Source organism: Cupressus sempervirens, chromosome 1, assembly GCF_028749045.1.
Source record: "Cupressus sempervirens isolate cs-2001-9-10 chromosome 1, ASM2874904v1, whole genome shotgun sequence".
NCBI lineage: Eukaryota > Viridiplantae > Streptophyta > Pinopsida > Cupressales > Cupressaceae > Cupressus > Cupressus sempervirens.
In genome coordinates this window covers 6,970,122-6,979,107 of record NC_143118.1, presented here as the reverse complement: position 1 = coordinate 6,979,107, position 8,986 = coordinate 6,970,122, and the positions used below count along the sequence as shown (strand labels likewise).

Here is an 8,986-nt window from a genome sequence, read left to right as displayed (position 1 = left end):
AGGAAGGTCAGAGCAAGTTTTTGAAGGATCGGAGATGCAGAGTTGCATTTGATCAGAGAGGAACAGAACAGAGATCTATATCAGCAAAGATAAGTTGTATTTATTTCAGGTCACTCATTGTTACTTTCTAACAATTGTAACAGTGTTTTCAAATCTCTTAACGGAGTGGGTTTAATAGCCTTTTGTAAAATCCTCTAACAAGGTGGCAATTCAGTTGAATTGATCTAAAGACCTCTAGCAAGGCCACTCCTAGCAGGGTGATTAAATCCTCTAACAAGGTCGCACCTAACAGTGTGTTTTGTAACCTTTAACAAGGTTGGCTCCTAACAGGGCTCACTTCAGAAGAGTGAAAAACAGTAACTAGTTACATTGGTGGTTTTTCCCATATTGGGTTTCCACGTTAAATCTGGTGTCTCTTGTCTCTTGTTTCTTGTGTTTTCAGTTTGATCATATGTGTATCAGCAATGAGTATTTCCTTTGACATCTTAAGGGACTTGTGGGAAAAGTTTTTGTAGTAACTGATTCACCCCTCCCCTCTCAGTTACTCCATTCTCATTTCCAACAAAAACTTCATCAAAGTAATGTCCAATTTTGAACTTCACAAGGCATTGCTCACTTACCAATATCTTATGCTCATCTTTGATCCATGAAACATGATAAGGTTTGGGATCTTTCAGCCTCTGCAACTGCAACTTTGTAACTAGCTCTTCTGATGCTAGATTTGTAGAACTTCCACTGTCAATGATCACTTTACAACATTTTCCAGCCATCTTACATTTTTTCTTGAAAAGACTTCTCCTTAAAATAGGTTCCTCATCACTTCCCTTATTGCATAAGGTTCTTCTCACCATCAATTTTTCTCCAGCCTTAGGTACACTTGGTGAACCCTCATTATCTTCTTGAATCACAACATTTCTATTATTTTGCCCACCTTTAGAAGATCTACATTCAAAAGATCTATGTCCCTCTTTACCACATCTAAAACAATTACCATGAAATCCACCTCTAGAATAATAATTACCTCTTCCTTGGTAAGAATTAGTGCCTCCTCGGTAAGAATTACCACTTTTCCATTCAGTCTTGCCTTTGTCATCATTCTTCCATTCAAATTTATCTTTATCCTGTATAGAACTGTCAGATCAGCCACTTTCTCCATAAGATCTACCTCTGCCTCTCTGGAATCTACCACCTCTACCTCTCTATCTTTGTTCATGCTTCTTTGTCAAGATCTCCTCAGCCTTCAAGGCATACTGGTATGCTTCTTCTACACTTTCCAGCTTCACAAAACTTATTTCATCTTGTATTCCAGATCTCAATCTATTAATGTACCTTGCAATTTTCTCAACATCATCATCCACATGTCCAGATCTGATGTCTAGTCTATAAAATTCCTCAGTATACTCTTTCACAGTCATGTCTTTTTGTTTCAAATTTTGCATTTTTCTCAACAAGCTAACTTGGTAATCGGCAGGAAGGAACTTGTTCTTTACCTTGTTCACCATCTTTGGCCAAGTTCTGATCTTCTCCTTTCCTCTCCTTTGTTTATCAGTTTGCAAGTGTTCCCATCATAAAGATGCATGACCTTTCAGCCTAGTGACTGTTATCTTCATCTTTCTATTATCAGGAGTGTTTTCATACTCAAAGAACTTCTCCATATCAGAGATCCAATCCAGCACAGCATTGGTGTCCAATTTTCCATCATAAGGAACAACTTCTACAGCAGGCTTTGAATTCGCTCTAGCCAATATTGTCAACAATCTTGCTTCATCTTGGTCTTCTTCAGGTTCTAGATTATGGTTTGGTGCTACTGCTTCATCATCACTTACATCATCAAGATGTGCTCCTCTCCTCTAGGCTGTCTCCACAGCATCTAATCTGGTTTTAATTTGTCTCAACTGATCCAATATAGCATTATCAACATTATTTCCTCTACCATGAACCATCTTTACAAATCAAGTTCCTGCAAGATCGTAACCCTCTGCAAGTTATAGATCAAATCCACAGATCTGCCACCCTACAACCAAATCCAAAATTAGGGTTTTACACAATCCAATCTCCACAAGGATGAACCTCAAGCTCTGATACCAACTGACGTAGGCAAGGAGGATGAATAGCTAGGGCCAAAGGCTCACCCAGCTATCCAAACCACCCTACAAGAGTTAACACAACAGAGGAGAGGAAAATACTTCTACTAATTCATCAAATATCTTCATACATGCCCAGCTGTGAGGCCTTCTGGGTTACGGCCAATTACAATACATTCACATTCAAAGGTCCAACAAAAAATTTGCACTTTCAGTTCTGCTCCCTCCTAAAACTTTTCTTCTTCTAAAAACTTACTTAACTCTAAGCCTAAACTCTCTATTTATACTTGCCAAAACGGCTTACAGAACATTCTAGAACATTTACATAAGAGGAGGGCCGACCCAACAATGGTCTAGGCTCATCCCAAGAAAAGATCTTAAAATAAATGTCGTGAATGAAATAAATCCCTCAAGTCGGCTTGCAAAATCACGTCCAAATACTAGCACTCGGTATACATTGGTTAACTCGGCACCTGAAGAGTGTGACAGGAACTCGACACCTGAAGAGTGCGACAGGAACTCGGCACCTGAAGAGTGCGACAAGAACTCGACACCTGAAGTGTGCGACAGGAACTCAACACTTGAAGAGTGCGACAGGAACTTGGCACCTGAAGAGTGCGACAGTAGCTCGGCACCTAAAGAGTGCTACAGTAACTCGACACCTAAAGAGTGCTATAGTAACTCGACACGAACTGCAAAATGAGCAAAAATGAGCAGGATAACAAGGCAACCCAGGATGCTCCTCCATCAAGTATCTTTTTCTTCTCCTTTTTCTCAATCATATCTTTGGCCAATTTAATATTGGTCACCATATTGGAATCTCCAACTGATTCTATAGGTTGAAACATCTACCCGCAAACCCTAATCATCTTGCTTTGATACCACTTTGATGCAACACTAGGTATAACTACTCCCAAATCCTTTGCTTTCAAGGATTTACTTAGGCTTGATACTAGCCTATTAGGGTTACTTTAATGCCCTAATCCATAGAGGACCTTCATTCTATCCTCTAACTACTCTCCACCTAGTTACACGAATAGTTAGGGTTCTTTCCTTACACAAATACCTTTTCACAACTCATTGCTGACTTAGCTCCTATGGATTTCTAACCAAATCCTTCATCCTTATAGAGTGAGAATTGTCATAAATAGTGTTGGATTCCCCTTGAACTTTTGGACACCAATCTTGCAAGATAAACCCAAGTTCTTTGTTCCTAAGTCAAAATTGCTTAAAACAAGGCTACTAGGATTAGCCCTTCAACTTGGATTTTTGGGTTTTATTTCTAAATTACACCAAAAAAAGGTGGAACAAAAACTTGATATTCAAATACCCTTTTGGAAAATATTAAATATATTTTGGGTCTCAAATCCCTAAAGTGTTTGTACACTAGAAATAAACTTTTAAGCCTACTTTTAAGTGTTTCATATCAATGCTAACTGGTTTGGTCAAGGTATGTTCTACCCCCCTTCAAAATTGATCATGGAATATTTTCCCTAAGTAAGAGTTGACCTTACTCAACTCTCCTCATTTTGCATCACTTGGTTTGAAGTATCAAACACTTTCAAACCCCAAAACTTCTCTGTCAAATCTGTGATTTGCCTAACCAAGTACAACAAACTTGCTTAAGGCATCATGTTAAAATTGCTTGCAATGATTTCTAGGGCCCAAAATATAATATACAATAACATGGGATCTACTACCATGTCCCCTAAAACCATGAAGAACTCATGTTAGGAATTCATGGGAGAGTCATTATTGCTCAAAAACCCAAAACTAAAACAATACATTGCCTATTTAGGAAAGAATTTCAAAACCAAATCAGATGAACACTTACAACGTAGAAAATTTAAGAGAAAAGTATTGTAAAAACATAAGAAACACAAAAATAACACTAGATTGGTTAGTTCAATCTATTTGTCCGTATAGGTAAATCAAATGCAACAAAATGTCTTAGTTTTAATCGGAAAAATGTGCATTCACTTGCTCAAACATATTACAATTCCCAACCCTTGGGATGTGTTTGAATAATGTTTTCATACCTCTTCTCAAAGAGATTGTAGGTTTTTGGCATAACCACCAAGTTCTCCTTTGTGCTTTGCAATTTTCCTGCAAAAAAGTTTTCAAGCAACTTTTTGAAAAATTGACAATCTTGACAACTTTTGGCTTCTTTGAGCAACTCTGCTCTCTCTCACTTGGGAACCTCTTGACCTATCTAAATTGAACCAAAAATAATGTCTAAACATATTTGTACTCTTAGAACATCAATATGAATGTTTTAGGCCATTTTTGCCTGTTTGACAACTTTTTTCAATTGTTGCTCAACTTGACATCTTTTGACAACTTTTCGCTTCCTACTTCCCAAATGACATACTAGGAGTCTCCATCCATACAATGGTAGAATCACATCATAAGTGAAAAGGTGGGTTAAGAGCATGCCTTCTTCAAAATTTTCAAGGTCCTAGACCTATGTCCCTTGACACAAATCAAAGCTCAAAAACACACCAAAAACATCTACTTAGCAACTCCTAACTCACTCACATCCCTAACTTGGGTAGAGTTAGTACAAGTCCAAAATTAAACCAAATATGAAACCAAAAATGAAAACTTCAACTAGGACTAGGTGCTCCTATACCATATATATATATATATATATATATATATATATATATATATATATCCACAATAGATGTATATATACAATACACAATACTTCAAAAACATATAAAATGTATTTAGAAACATTAAAGACAATAGAAAAATAATGAAATTGCTTACTTGATTTGATAGATGGTGGGTCAAATGCCTCACTACTCTTTGGTTCCGGTTGAAACTCCACCAAGATGCTGTGAAAATGATTGGTTGGGTTAGTAACGTGGATCTTTTCAACCCCACATGAGTCAAGTTACTCTCAATCACTACTTTTGATCTAAAGTATTATGCTACTTTCAATCCAAAGTACATAAAATAATTAATTTCAATCAAATGTAGCTGAAATACTACTTTCGATTGAAAGTAGATTAGTTTCTATAAAAAATATTTGGGTATTTTCTATCAAAAGTCCTTGACTAAAAATTTGTGAGTGTGCTTTTTTGGAGGAATTTCTTCCTCCAAAATAGTGTAGCGTTCACCCCAAGATGGTGTCCTAATATACCTTCATGCTATGAATACCCTTTACATAACATCTTGTTTTTCTTCTCACTACTTCATCTTGCCCATTAATCTTGTTCTTAAATACCCTCTTAGATCCCATAACATGTTTGTTTTTTGGCCTAGGAATGAATACCCATGTGTTATTTTTCTCAAATTGTTCCAACTCTTCTAGCATTTCTTTAACATACGAATCATCTTTACATGCTTTATTTGTACTCTTAGGATCAATTTATGAAATCAAACACAACTCATTTCTCATTCTTTCTCTAGTCGTTATACTACTATTTCAATTTCCATTAATCTAGTCTTCTTAATGATTTAAAGATACATACCTTGGTGTTCTTTTTTCTTTTCTTGGTTCTTCAATATGTACTTGTACTATGTTGTCAATTTCAAAGAATTTCTCTTTTCCAAGATTTGATTTTGGTTCAAATTATGATTTTAACTAGTGGTAAGAATGATTGTCTTCTCCATTTGAGTTATAATCAAATTCTCTCTCTTGTATCTAAAAGAATCCATCAATCTTCACATTTTCACTTTTAATTATTTTCCTCAACCATAGATTATAAATATTCCTTCATTCTATGTTGTCAATTTCAAAGAATCTCTCTTTTTTCAAGATTTGATTTTGGTTCAAATTATGATTTTAACTTGTGGTAAGCATGATTATCTTCTCTGTTTGAGTGATAATCATATTCTCTCTCTTGTATATAAAATATTCCATCAATCTTCACATTTTCACTTTTAATTATTTTCCTGAACCATAGATTATAAATATTCCTTCATTACTTCTAGGATCAAACACTCCTATCTCTTCATGTTTTCTGATATAGCATTTACTTCCAAAAAATATGAAGTACTTAACTTAAGGGATATGACTAAACCAAAGCTCATAAGAGGTTTTACCTATTCGATGTCTTATGTGGACTCTATTCAAAGTGTAGATTGATGTATTTGATGCTTCTCTCCAATGTAAATCTGATATCTTTCCTTCAAGCATCATGGTTGTAGTTGTACCTAAATAAAATTGTTTTTCTCCTTTCTACTACTCCATTTTACTATGGAGTCCTAGGGGATGAGGTTTTCCTAAAAACATTTGCTCATCATACCATGCATTAAATGAGTCAAGTATTAGTGATAAATATAATTCCCTCTAACCAATACAATCTATATTACCATAGAAGAAACCCTACCAACTCCAAAGTGATAGGGAATTGCATCACATGTCAATATATGAAAAAATTAAAGGAATGAAGCATCTAAAAATCAAATTAAGGAATGAATGGAAAGATTTGGATATATTATATAAAAACAGAAAAATTATTTCACTATTAACAACTTGATATGTATTTGTCATAATAGCGTACGAGTACATTTTAAAAATTTGTAATTTATGGTATGGAGGATGGTGTTTGTAGCCAATAGGTTGATGTCTTAGCCTAATAACCCTATGTATTCAGCTTAATTGACATGAATGTGACTGAAAACTTGCTTACATGATCAAAAGAAACTATCAAGTCAAAGTTATACAAATAATAATAATATATATTAAAAATAAACCATCCACTATAAAAAAAAACAAAAAAGAATTTTTTATAACACTATTTATATTTTAAATATATTTTACTTTCCAAATTAAATTAAAGTTGGAAAAAGTAAATTTTGAAAACCGCGGCAAGTGTTCTCCAAAACTTACAAACTAAAACTCAACCATTGCACAGCTATGCACAAAATGGCGATAGTCTTGCGGCCTCCGAATTGCAACCAGTTTCTCGTGTTGGGGCTCAAACAGAAAACACCCGTTATTGCTTCTAGTCACAAATATCTTGTCTCCACATGCCGTAGCACATCGCGAAATGAGTAAGCTCATTGGCATGTTAACCACATTAACCCATCCCTTCTCCGCACCATCATATCGCAGGACTGCCCGTGTAGAGAAAAAATAGAGCTGACCGCGCGCAGCAACGACGGAGAACTGCGGGGACACGCCGAATTCCTACATATTTTCCACCACTTTCCAAACCCTCGTTTCAGGATCGTACACCTCGACGCTACTCTCAAACCGCCACTGCGACTCCGTCTCGAACCCGCTTATGACCAGCAGTTTCCCGTCACTGAAAACTGCCTCACAATGTTCCCGTCCTTTGCTCATCGCCGGCAAATCTTCCCACTCGTCTTTCTCGATGTTGTAAGCCTCAACCGTTCCTAACGCCTTCCCATCTTGGCCTTGCCCGCCGGCGACGTACACAACTCCGTCCTGCGAAGCGCAGCAGCCGAAATAGCACCGCAGAGTTGGGATGTCGGCGCCGCGAGTCCAGCTGGCGGATAAGATGCCGTAAATGAAAACGGCGTTAACGGGCTCGTTGTTATGCCAGCCGCCAATGAGAATGAATTTCCCTTTCACGAAGACACACTGGCTCAGGAGCTGAACAGAGTCGCCAAACTCGGGAATGAACGTGACTCTCTTCCATTCGTTCTGAACGGGGTCGTACACTGACATCCCGTTTACGGATGAAAGGAATTTTCCGTGGAGCATAAGTATGCGCTGCTCGGTCGTTCCCGCGGCTTTTCTGTGGTCATAAAAGTGGGGGCTTTTGAGAAGAGATCTCCAGCTTCTGCAGACGCTTCTGAGGCTGCGATGTGATCTGTATGCTACCCGCGCTTAGCAGCTCTCGCCGATTTCGTCGGGAAGACGAGGGAAAAGACGCTCCATTCTCTTTCTTTCGCCTAATAAATACTTGAGATGTGAATCTATTTAAGACCTACTAACAAATACTTAGTCTTATTAGTTCGTGACTTTGGTAGGGAACTAATGGAATCATCAGTTCTATATCAGTTATCTAAAAATTTCATTCATATACTAATGTTGCAAAAGGTTTATTAATTTGCATTTTTTTTTGAAATTGAAAAATACAATTTTTTTAAAACTTTATTGGTTCATGATGAAAAAGGCAACAAAAAAATTCAATTTTCTTCATAAAAATACAACTATTTTTTTCAACACCTCTATTAATGCAAGTATTAATTGCAATTTTTAGCGGATAGGCTTTCTTTCTGGAGTTGCCTCCAGTCGGAAATTGTCTCACGCAAGAAAAACACACGCCGAAAAAATTGTTTCAGGGTCTGAAAAATAGTAGATTTTGCTATCATGAATTGCGATCATAGTGCGTTTCAGGTTGTAAAAAATAGCAAATTTTGTAGCAGATTTTGCTATCATGAATTGTGATCATAGTGTGTTTTAGGCTGTAAAAAATAGTAGATTTTTTAGCAGATTTTGCTATCATGAATAATTGCGATCATAGTGCGTTAAATGAAGCCGGTATCTAGACTCATGATGGAAAATTTAGAGAAATCATGTTTGCAGATGGTGAATCATAATGATGAGATTGTGGTAATTGTCATTACCAACTTGTCTTACATGCAAAAGTTCTATATCACCCTTGCAATGTTCTGTGTATGCAACAATAAATGGTGGTACACTATTTGCAATTACTGTCGTTTAATTTCAGACCTTCTTCTTTGGATTTGAAAGTCCCTTTCGCACGCCATCTATATTTAGTTAGATTTGGTATAGATTTGGCATGCAAGTTGGACTGCAAGCTTGTAGAAGTTTAACTATGTCATATCTTATTAATGACATGAAGATCAAATCAATCTATCCTTGATTAGCAACCATTTGAGATGGAGTCATGGATTGCTGGGCTATTTCAGCGCCCAACAATTGCGCTGTCAGAGAAATTTGATCTATCTGC

At 36.6% G+C, this 8,986-nt stretch overlaps 1 pseudogene; it reads right to left on the bottom strand.

Annotated features, from left to right (window-relative positions):
* Positions 1 to 6,933: 6,933 nt before the first annotated feature.
* LOC149575872 (F-box/kelch-repeat protein At2g44130-like) lies at positions 6,934 to 7,947 on the bottom strand (annotated as a pseudogene).
* Positions 7,948 to 8,986: the final 1,039 nt, after the last annotated feature.